This window comes from Bos javanicus, chromosome 13, assembly GCF_032452875.1.
Source record: "Bos javanicus breed banteng chromosome 13, ARS-OSU_banteng_1.0, whole genome shotgun sequence".
Classification (NCBI taxonomy): domain Eukaryota; kingdom Metazoa; phylum Chordata; class Mammalia; order Artiodactyla; family Bovidae; genus Bos; species Bos javanicus.
In genome coordinates, this window is record NC_083880.1 from 53977131 (window position 1) to 53988410 (window position 11280).

The 11280-nt window shown below is 50.3% G+C and overlaps 1 protein-coding gene across 3 annotated transcripts in view; it reads right to left on the minus strand.

Annotated features, from left to right (window-relative positions):
- Nucleotides 1-8657, minus strand: part of DNAJC5 (DnaJ heat shock protein family (Hsp40) member C5) — a 29085-nt gene extending 20428 nt beyond the window's left edge. Inside the window, exons 1-2 of one of the 3 annotated variants that reach the window (XM_061436849.1) lie at nt 8366-8621; nt 944-1068 (exon numbers count right to left, since the gene is read on the minus strand). The gene's annotated coding sequence lies outside the window, so the exon portion shown is untranslated. Of the gene's footprint in view, nt 1-943; nt 1069-8365 lie in introns of all 3 variants that reach the window. The other 2 variants (XR_009740381.1, XM_061436848.1) reach the window with 2 other exon arrangements.
- Nucleotides 8658-11280: the final 2623 nt, after the last annotated feature.

Below are 11280 nucleotides of genomic sequence, written 5' to 3' on the forward strand. Positions count from 1 at the left end.
TTTCTTATAAAAGCAATAGGCAGCAGAGCTTTCTGGGTGCTGGTGTTCTACACTCAGAACGCCGACAATCTCAGAGGGCTGAAGTCACAGACCCCTTCCACCCAGGGAGCCATCTGCTGCCCCTGGCTTTCAGTGGACAGGCTGTGCGTCAGCAGGCAGACTGGAGAATAGGAGGGACGTGTTCTATGACAGAAAAGGCAGACAGGCTCAGGGACAAGGCCACTCTTGTGAATGACCACCAGGAAGGATCCCCACAACATTCAAATCCTCAACTATGAACATCACATGAAAATGCTTGTGACCGAAATCAGTCACTCAGAAGTGCGCAGGCTAAGAGACCTACTTATGGCTTCAAGAGAGCCCGGGGGCTGAGCAGTGCAGGATATGACACTGACAACCCAATGACCCATCACCCTGGGGGCAGCGCCACCCCTAGCGAGTGGACTGGACTCTCCAACTCCAGAATGAATGGAAGCTTAAGACACACACAGTGGGTGAAGTCCATAAAACGTGGCAGATGCAGCCATGATGCCTTCTGTGTCTCACCAGCCAGGGCCGCCCCCTGGGGCTGGCCAGCCCAGGGTTCCCACTGTGGGCTGTCTCTGAGAAGCAGTGGGCCAGCTCCCTGAAGCCAGAACCAAAACCAACCATTCTGTCAAATCCAGCACGAAACCAAGTATGAGCTGCACCAACCACCCGGTGACAAGCCATCTGTAAAGAGATGTCTGATGTCAGAGGTGAGCATCAAGACACATACGTGCTGTTGCAGTTTTACTGGTGACAGGCCTCGTGACTATCATAGAAATTTCACCAACACGGCAGTTACAGTCTAGGCGTGCTCACCATGTACAGGCATTTGGGGCACACATGCTCTAGACCAAGAGGTCTGTGGGGCAGGTACCTAGTCCAGTAGGGGTGGGAGGGCAGCTCTCAGGTCACTTGCCTGGGCTGAAGCCCGGTTCTGCCACTTATGGGCTCAGGGACCCGAGCAGTTACTCAACACCTCCACCTCCTTTTCATCCAGTAGGGCTGGAGCTGGCCTGGCATGGAGTGTCTGTGAGCAGGCTCCTGCAAATTGAGGAAAACAGTACTGGGTACATGATAAACATGAGCAATTACTACTTTGGCCTCCAATTTACAGATGAGAAGACTACACAGACAGACAAAGTTCATAATGGTGAATTAAAGTTAGGAAGGTTATATTCAAACTCTCAGCTTGAACATTACTGTTGCATCCATTTTTTTGTTGTTGCTACATATATTTTTGATATAAAATCCAAAGTTCACTAATTTGCCTTCTTGTCATCTGCCTTTTAAAAATATAAGAAAACACCTGCCTTCAAGGCTTTAGGGGGCTAGCATGTGACCAGGTAAGGCTGTATCGAGCTGCTGCTCACTGAGACACACTCTGCCCCTGTGATCACCACAAAGAGGCATGCTGTTCATCAGCTGGATGGTCATTCTAGGGTGGGGACAGGACAAAGACCACCGCCCACTCCAGAGAGCAGCACAGGGGTCTGATGAAATGACAGGTTTACCTCATGACAGTGCAATACTGTGAGCAGTTTAAGGAATGCTACAAGTAAAAGGCAGATCATAAGAACTTCACTGGTAGTCAAGTGGTTAAGACTCTGTGCTCCCAATGCAGGGGGCAGGGTTAGACCCCTGGTCAGGGAACTAAGATCCCACAGGCTGCACAGTCCAGCCTTGAAAAAAAAAAAGGAAAAAGGTAGACCACAGATGCTTATGAAGGTTTGCATAGCACCCCCAGAGGCCAGTAGGTCCAAGAGTGCCCCTAACACCTATGTGCACTGTGATCAGCCAGCCTGAGTGAGGATGAGATGGCTGGACAGCTGGCCTACTCGGCCGCCAGGACAGCCCCCTCAGTTATCCTCAGTCATGGATCAATTTTTAATAAAAGAAAGGGCAGGGACAGATGAAACAAGTGTGGGCGTCACACTGGTACACACACCAGGGAGTAGGATGCTGCTGGTAACAGTCAGCTAGAATCACCCAACCAGGTAGAATGATGCAAGAGAAAATGGCACGAACAGAAACGGCATTTTAAGAAGGAAATCCCGTGCTGTCATGGCAAGGTGGGTGACAACACTGATTGTGCTTAACCCCCAATACCAAGCACGTCACTGTGCCTTCTTATCTATGCAACTGGATAACAGCTACCCATGCAAGCTGTCCCAGGGATTAAGGCGGATGCACAGTAAGGAGCCTGGCTGCCTCTCAAGCGGATCGCTTCAGAGGGCTTGCAGCTGGGGGGGGGGGGGGAGAGCCTCCTCCACATGAACTGTAGAGGAGAACAAACCGCTTCACACTGAAGACAACTACAACTAGACAGTTAAAAAACACTTCAAAGATAATCTTTAAAGTACAGACATTCTAGTTTCATCTTAAAATGAAACTGAGTCATTAAACTGCACTAAAAATTTTAACTTTACATGTGATGAGCCTCGTGATTCAAAAGTAAATACAGTCCAGTAAATGGCTTCCCTGGTGGGTTGGTGGTAAAGACTCTGCCTGCCAATGTAGGAGACACGGGTTCAATCCCTGGTCCAGGAACATCCCACAAGACTTGGAGCAACTAAGCCCGTGTGCCATAGCTACCAAATCCTGTGCTCCTAGAGCCCATGCTCTGCAACAAGAGAAGCCACTGCAATGAGAAGCCCGTGCACTGCAACTAGAGAGTGTCTCCCGCTCACCACAACTAGAGAAAAGCCTGTGCAGCAACAAAGATCCAGCAGAGCCCAAAATAAATAAATAAATAATTTGAACAAAACAGCCCAGTAAACATTGTTATCTGGAATACAATTTCTTTTTTCAGTTAAAAACAAAACAAGAAAACAGATGTGTCCTGGTTTCATGCATCAGAAAAAGTCTATCACAAAACCTATCACTCTTTTCTATTTAAAAATCTTAATTTAAAGGACACAGCAAAATTTATTACAACTGGTCAAAAAGATCCTCACATTTTACTATCAAACCCTAGAGCAGTACCTAAGTGAGCAGCAAAATGTAAAATATTAAAAGTGTTAAAATCCTTTGTACCTGCCAGAGGGTATACAAATCTGGTAATATGTGGCAAAAACAATAAAGTTTGTATTCTCTGACCCAGAATTTTCCATTTATCTTAGAGATACCCTCTCATGATGAAAGACATTACTTAATAAAGAAAAATTCAATGGGACCGCCTAGCTAAAAATCAAACATTTGCTATGCTGCTAATCCCTTCCAATAATAGAAGGGCAACTAAAAGCCAGGCAGGTGGCACTCGCTCCCTGTGCAGAGCCCAGTCTGGCTGAGTTGAGGCTGTGTCAGGAGCCCAAGATCTTGGTCCCCAGCCCTTAATTCATTACCTCTGAGGCACCACAGGCCAGGCCAGGACAGGTGAGTTCAGTCTAGCACATTTCCACTCCACCCGCCCAGAGAACGGAGGCACAGGGCCCTAGGGAGAGCTCTCTAAGAAAGAAGCTGGTCATCCCAGAGATAGCCAGGGCGGGGCACAGCCCATAGGGGTAGCAAGTCAGCATTCCAATCCTCTGACTCTCAGGACTGCAACTTTGTAACCAATTGGCATAGCTCAGTCCTGTGGGACTCTTTGAGACCTGATAGACTGTAGCCTACCAGGCTCTTCCCTCCATGGGATTCTCCAGGCAAGAATACTGGAGTGGGTTGCCATTTCCTTCTCCAATAGAATTCCTTAGAACACAGCAACGGAGACTGTACGTTCCACTTTGTAAACCACCATGTTTTCCAGTGCTCTGTGTTCAGTCTAGAAAAATTAAAAGGACAATAAAATTGTAAGTAACTCATAATGAATAAGGCTTATTTATACTCATACAGTCAAGGAATATTCACTGATCACTCATAAGGTATCACACAATTTAAAAATATTACTTGGGTAGCTGGGTTTAATGTGTCATGAATAAAGGACTATGGTTTCTGTCACAGAACCAAGTTTTAAAAACCAGTCACAGGGGCACACCTACAAAGGTGAAAGATTCGTGAGTAAAGTGGAGCTCTGAAGTGCACAGACAACCCCTGAAAAGGAAACATGAGGGCATTTTCATGACATCCACTGAATGCATGGTCTCACCAATGTGAATTACCAATATGTCTGCAAAGCTCTTGGAATTGCAAACAATTCTTACCTAATAAAGACAAAATCTATTAAACGTCTGCCAGTGCCAAGAACTAAGGCAGAACGTATCATTTCACCAATATAACATCCTCAAACAAAACTGATGCAAAGGTGACAAAAGACAAAATTGAAACTAAAGGCTGTTCTGGTAATCGAATCCTTAAATCTTCTGGGTTGAATTTCGACTGACCAGTAACAGACTGCTATTAATCCTCTTTAGGCGATGTCACTATCTAAGCGTGGCCCTACCATCAGGACAGTAGGCCTAGCAGTTCCCTCTTTTCTTTTTTGGCCACCCCTTTTGACATACAGGATCTTAGTTCTCCGACCAGGGATGGAACCCATGCCCTCTGCACTGGAAGCATGGAGTCTTAACCACAGACCGCCAAGGAGGTCCCAACAGTTCCTTCATTCCCTCTCTTAAATAAGGAGTAGCATCTTCGTAAAATATGGATATTCTCATTTTTTAGCATCTTTGTCACTTGTATTTAGGAAGCAGTTGAGGACACAGCTTCCTACTTATATCTCCTGTACTCCCCAACAGGCAGTAAGCGCAGGTTCCACGACCCTCATCTCAGTGGTCAAGCACTTGAGCCTGAGTCTTGTCCTCTTTCAGGAAGGAAATTCAAGCACAGGCCCTGCCAACACAGATAGGGAAGGACTGTGACGGATCAAGAGGCAGTCTGCAGTTCAATAATGCTCCGCTCTGCCCAGCCAACAAGAACATAAAAGGGAGCTCTATTGGGAAGCACTGCATTCTTAACTGCTGTGTGGGGAGCACCAGGAGACCCACAAGGGCGCCATCAAGAGCTAAGAGTCTCCTCCACACTGCCTGTGCAAGAGCTGGTCATCATGTGCCACACCTGTCCCCTGAAGACACAGGAATTTGTCTCCTTCCTCGAAAACTGGTTGACCTCATTGGCTGAGATATGGTTCACCTACAGCACTCTATACTCTAAACCTTGTACAAACTACTTTTAAAAGGAGTTAGGGAATTTTTTTCAAGGGTGATTATATCTGTGTCTATCATGATCATTTGCAGACTTCCCTAGGGGTCTAGTGGTTGTGACTCTGCTGTAGGGAATGTGGGTTCAGTCCCTGTTCGGGTAACTAAGATCCCACGTACCCTGTGGTGTGGCCAAAAAAAAAAAAAAATCATTTGTAAAATCAATTACACCCCAATAAATTTTTTGAACAAATCATGCTCATTTTAGTCCCTGAATTTAGAAGCAAACTCTCACCTTGAATAAAACTCCACCTTGTTCCCTTAACCCCCGCAAAGCTGCTGTACAGCATTTTAGTCATTCATTTGACACCCACTGGGCATCAACTACAGCCCATGACCAAGGCAAGCACGTCATGCCTAGGCTCTGAGATGTGCCATCAGCAGCTTGCCAGGGATTCTGCCTAGTGGTGGCAGTGGCAGGGAAGTTAGCACAGGAACCAGCACAGAGGCCTGACTCCAAGTCCAGGACTGAGACGGAACAAAACACTAGTCCTTAGGGTAGCTCAGCCTGGAGCACAGAGCACCCACCCTCTGAGAGCAAGGGGGCTCAAGAACACAAAGGGCCAAGAGACACGTGGTATCTGTGTTACCGGTACCACGGTAACACAGTGAATGAAAACCAAGAACATAAACTCACTGAGTGAAGGTTCTGGAAATGACTTGAGTCCTTCCGTCACAAAGGAGGATTCAGAGCACGCCTGAGGGACAGCTCATTTTCATGTGGTTTTAATGGGTTACTCCACCTCACTCATTTTATCAACAAATGTCACTGAGTATCTGAGGCCAATGTGTGGGATTTACTTTTTGGGAAGTTAACTGAAGACAAGAGCTGACAAAAACCTTTTTATTTTGGATTAACTATAGACTAAAAGTTGCATAAAGGTTTACAAGGAGGTCCAAAGATCTTTCTGACCCACCGCTAACTGGTTATGCTTTCCCAAAGGGGAGGTAACTTGCCAGACCTCCCTTAGCAGCCAGCACCTCAAGGACTCCACACTCACCACAGTGACTTCCTAGAGACGCGGGCTGCTGCTAAGCTCGTCACCTCCACTTTCTCTGTCAGTATTTCCCAGGCATGCAGCACGTGCCAGCCCCTGTTCTCTGCACAAACAGGCTCCCTGTGGACTTTACCTCATAGTGAAAGATTAAGTTATAATAAATATATTAAGTAGGACATTAGAAGAATGAAGTGCAGTGGGAAAACTAAGCAAGGAAGGAAAACAGGGAACAGGAGGTGGTGAGTTGCTTTTGAACTGTGGTGCTGGAGAAGACTCTTGAGAGTCCCTTGGACTGCAAGGAGATCAAACCAGTCAATCCTATAGGAAATCAGTCCTGAATATTCATTGGAAGGACTAATGCTGAAGCTCTGATACTTTGGCCACCTGATGCAAAGAACTGACTCAGTGGAAAAGACCCTGATGCTGAGAAAGACTGAAGGCAGGAGGAGAAGGGGACAACAGAGAATGATGGTTGGATGGCATCACCGACTTGATGGACATGAGTTTGAGCAAGCTCCGGGAGTTGGTGATGGACAGGGAGGCCTGGTGTGCTGCAGTTCACAGGGATGCAAAGAGTTGGACATGACTGAGCAACTGAACTGAACTGAGTTGAAACAGCAGGCAGGCGGTTGGGGAAGGGCTGCCTGCCCTGAGGCTAACGATGCCAGTGATCTAGGTAGAGCCAGGAAGGAGCAAGGAAATCTGTTAAGAAACAGGCTGAGAAGCCACTGTGGCAGGAGTCAGAATGAGACAGGGGCCAGAGGGAGGAGACTGGTTACAGAGGCTGGGAGTGGACTGACAGGCATCTCTGCCCACAAGAGTCCCCATCCCAGGCCACAGTGGTTCCACAGCTGAGGCCCCCTCAGCAAAGCCGAGTCTCCTCCATGCGCCTCCCAAGTGTCTGCTCATCAGATAACCCCCTGGATGCTCTGCCTTCACCACATTTAAGAGGTCCAGGCAACGGGCTCCAGCAGCATGTGTGCCCCTCACAGCCCCGTGCTGCTGGAAGTAACAGCCACCCAGCCCCTGGCTTGGCCACACGCCATCAGAAGTCCCATCCGAGGCAACCCAAGTTCTGCAACCTTGACACAGGTGGAAGGAGAACTGTGCAGCTCTCAGGCAGGAAGTTTTTCAAAGCCTGTGAGTCCTGCCTCATAATTTCATCCCTCAAAGTTTGACAGGTGCCTTGATCCTGAAACTCAGCACCACGTTTAACAAGACAGAAGCAAATCAATAAACATAAAATCTCAAGAGCTTTGGCTGAAGTTCCGCCTTGAGGCAACCAGATTACAGATGGGGCAGAATAACTGTTAGGTTAGCAGATAGTTTTTAAACAGACAACTAGTAAGGACAAAGGTATCCAGCAGAGCCACCTCTCAAGTTATGACCCGTATTAAGCCTAAACCTGGAAACCAAAAAAACCCGGAAACTTTCGCTTCCTTTCCCTGCATAGCACAACCGAACAAATATTGAGAACTCATCTCTCAGGCACAAGAAAAGGCGAGTCCTTAATCCAGCCCCTCAACGCAAACAAGTTCGAACCCGCAAGGATGAGATCCTGACCCTCTCTTGTATGACTGCAACACAGGCACCGCTTCAAATGATGTCCCGCCGAGGCAGAAAAAGCGTTTTCTTCTTACAAACTGGATGATTTTCACCCGCGAGATTAATTTACACAGCGTCAAGGAATAAAGCTCAATTCCGTGAGCTATAAACATAATGACCCAGACATAGGTTACGTGGCTCCAGAACCGGTGGCGCTCCCCTTCTCACCCGCAGGACAGGAAAGACCCTCCCCGAGGCGGGGACGCCCTGCACAGACCCCAGTCCCGGAGCGCGAGCTGCCCCGGGGGGAGGGCCCGGCGGCCGCATGTCAGGTCTTTGGCCGCCCCCAGTGAGGGCCCGGCGGCCCGACCGCGGCGCACGGCCTAGGCCTTCCCGCCGCTTCTGAGGCCGTACCGCCGACCCCGGCCCGCCCCGAGGGCTAGGAAGGGGGAGAGGGGGTCGCCGCCATTTCCGGCTGCGGCCGCGCGGCCCGACGCCCTGCGCCGCGCCACCCCGCACCCCCTCACCCGGCCCCGCGTCACCCTCACCTCGCGCCCCGCCCCGGCTCGCCTATCCCGTCCCCGTCACCCAGACCCCCGCCCGCCTGCCCGGCTGCCCGGCTGCCCGGCCTGACGCGAGGCCACCGGCCCGCCGCGAGCTCACCTGTCCGCACGCCCGCCCGCCCGCCGACTCCGCGGCTCCGCTCTTCCCTGCGCGGCGCTCCTGGGCAGCCGGCCGACGCGCTCTTCAGCCGGGGCTGCGCTTCGGGACCCGGCGGCGGCGGCGGCGACGGCGGCGGCGACGGCAACGGGGATAGCGGCAGAGGGCGCGGGAGCAGCACCGGCAGAAGCGGCGGGGGCGCGCACGCTCACGCACGCACCCGCACCGGCGCGCGCGCTCCCGGGAGGACGTGGGCGCCGGCGGATCGGAGCCGCGGGCTGGGCAGGCAGCGCGTGCGCCCAGAGCGCTGGACGGAGGCTCCGCCCATGGGGCGGAGCCCCGAGTGACAGGAGTGGACCGAGGCTCCCGAGCGCACAGCGGACAGCCCATGGGCGGGGCCCCAGGACCTAAAGGCGGAGCTCGTTAGCCGAGTCGGAAGTTTCCACCGCTCCGCAGGGGCGGGGCCGAGCGGCGGGGGTGGGGCCTGCTTGCCAGAGCGTCAGGTGCTCTCCCGTGCGCCCGCAGGTACTGAGGCCAGATTCGCCAAAACAGGACGTAGGGGGACTTGTCCCGCAGTTGAGTTTCCCCGTGCTTTACGTAAGACTGAGAAATCGTAATTGATCTCGTCAAAGAACTGGAGAGGGAGCTGGTGGGAGATGACCCGGAGGCCGACGGCCGCTGAGCCACTGTTAGGGACTGACGTTTGCTCATCCCTGCGGCGCAGAGATGCGACTTCCTGCCTGCCTGCCCAATCACCGAAGTGCCACCGCCATTATCCAGCCCCTCCCAGAACCACAGGCAAACAATGACTCAAAAGGGCAGTTGAACCAACTTCCACTCACTCCCCTGCCACCCAAGGTTCGACCCCTGCTCATCTCACTGACCCCTTGAGGGACGGGACACCTGCTCTCTACCCTTCCCTATCGCTCCTATGTCAGAAAGTTCTACCATTTATTGAGTGCCTGCTCTGTACGTGGTACACTGGTATGTGTGCCAGTTTCCATCCTAGAAGCCATCCAACAGACCTCTCTGGGCAGTACTCCTCTGTCTCCTCACTCCCACACTTGCCCATTGGCCATTTTCCACTCAGCAGAGTCATATTCTTAACACAGAAATTTTGATATCCAAGGCTCCCTGTGACACATTGTGTGTTAGTTGCTCAGTCGTGTCCGACTCTTGTGACCCCATGAACTGTAGCCCACCAGGCTCCTCTGATGACACATTGAGTAAAATCAGACTTAGAGCCAACAAGCTCCAGCCTCCTCTACCTCTATCCTCTTACATCTCCGACATCTTGCCGGCTTTAAACTGCCCAGTCTGTCCCAGGTTTGGTGCCTGTAAGTGGCAGAGAGCTCAGGAAGTCGCCTGGCAGTTGTTAAATTGTGCAACATCAAACAGGCAGAAAGAAGAGGCCTATGAAAACCGAGAAGCAGAAGGGCCAGATTCATATCTACGTCCTTTGATTCAAGAGGATGAAAGATTCCAAGCACAATCAAAGGTGCAAGGAGAGAATCAAATGGACTCAGTACCAATTTCAGAGTGAAGTTTCTTGGGCACTGAAAGAATGAATGAAGCAATAGAGCTGGTACCTATTTCAGAGCGAAGCTGAGTTGGGCACTGCACAAATGAATGAAGCAGGCCTTAGTGAGTCTTTCCTTGACCTACTAGCTCCTCTTTAGGAATATTCTAAGAAAATATTCCCAAATACAGAAAAAAGTACATCACTAAGCTGTTCTTGTAATAGTAAAAATGGAAACCTAAAAGACATTCAAATGAAACAATATAATTATAAAATGTATACAAAGTTACTTAATAGCATTGAAAATCCGTTTAAGAGCTCCTGAAAGTAAAATGAGCAAAATGCATATGTTAAATATGTTTATAAAATAAGTCAACCTGTTTGGAGATAAGACAGGAATACTGTCAACTGTGGACAGTGGCTGCAGTCCAGTCCTGCCCTTCACAGGCCCTTTAGTGAGATCAGGTGGGCACCCTTATCCTCACCTTGAGAGGAAACTGGGACTTCATGGAAGCAACTTGCACAGCTGCCCTCCAACGCCAGCCCCACCACTTGCTACAACCCTTCAAGCTCTCAAAGCTCATCTCATGGGTCAATTACTTAGGGGAGCCACCTGAGGGCTAGGTCCATGTCAGGGTCGTCCTTGTCCCCCACAAGGCTTAGCAAACTCTTACCCACAAGACATTTAAATACTAAATAAATGAAGACCACTTGGAACCCATTTCATCATCAGAGAGGGTAAATGCTGACCACAGGCAATGGAGGAAGATGCTTTCTCCACTTGGCGCAGCTTCACACCTCACACGTCATGCTGTGTGGTGTGGAGTGCTGGTCTGTCACATACAATTCACATGCAATTTGAAGTCATTCACTTTCCCTGCCTTTGTATCTGGGGCAAGTCATGCTCTCTGACCCAAGGGAGGTCCAGTGCTCTCAGTAAAAGGATTTCCCACTGGGCACATCCAAGAAGGGGGGCATTGCACGGTGCACTAAGGCAGTGCAGATGGAGGCTCTCCCAGAAGTTTTGGGGAGGTGCAGCCAGCACTCCAGGGCACAGCATTAAGAAGGAAAAGCAGAACACAGGAAGTGTTAAGAATGGCAAGAGAATGAGAATACATATTCACATGTGCTTGTTTCTGCATGAAGAAAGCACTAGGAGGGTGAAGAGTTATTGGAAGATGGGTGGGGTCTGGGCAGGGAACGGGTTTGAGCCGGCCTGGTATCCAACCTGTCGAGGATGCATGTGCCCTTCCTGAAACACCACGGCGGTTACAGCTGCAAGTGGACAACCTCAGGAGTTCAGGCCCAAGCCCTTCAGTGTGTGAATGCTGGCTGGCCTGCCACCCTCTTGCTGCAGTGCCCACCTGCATGACTCTGGAAGCTTGGCATGGACTCACTG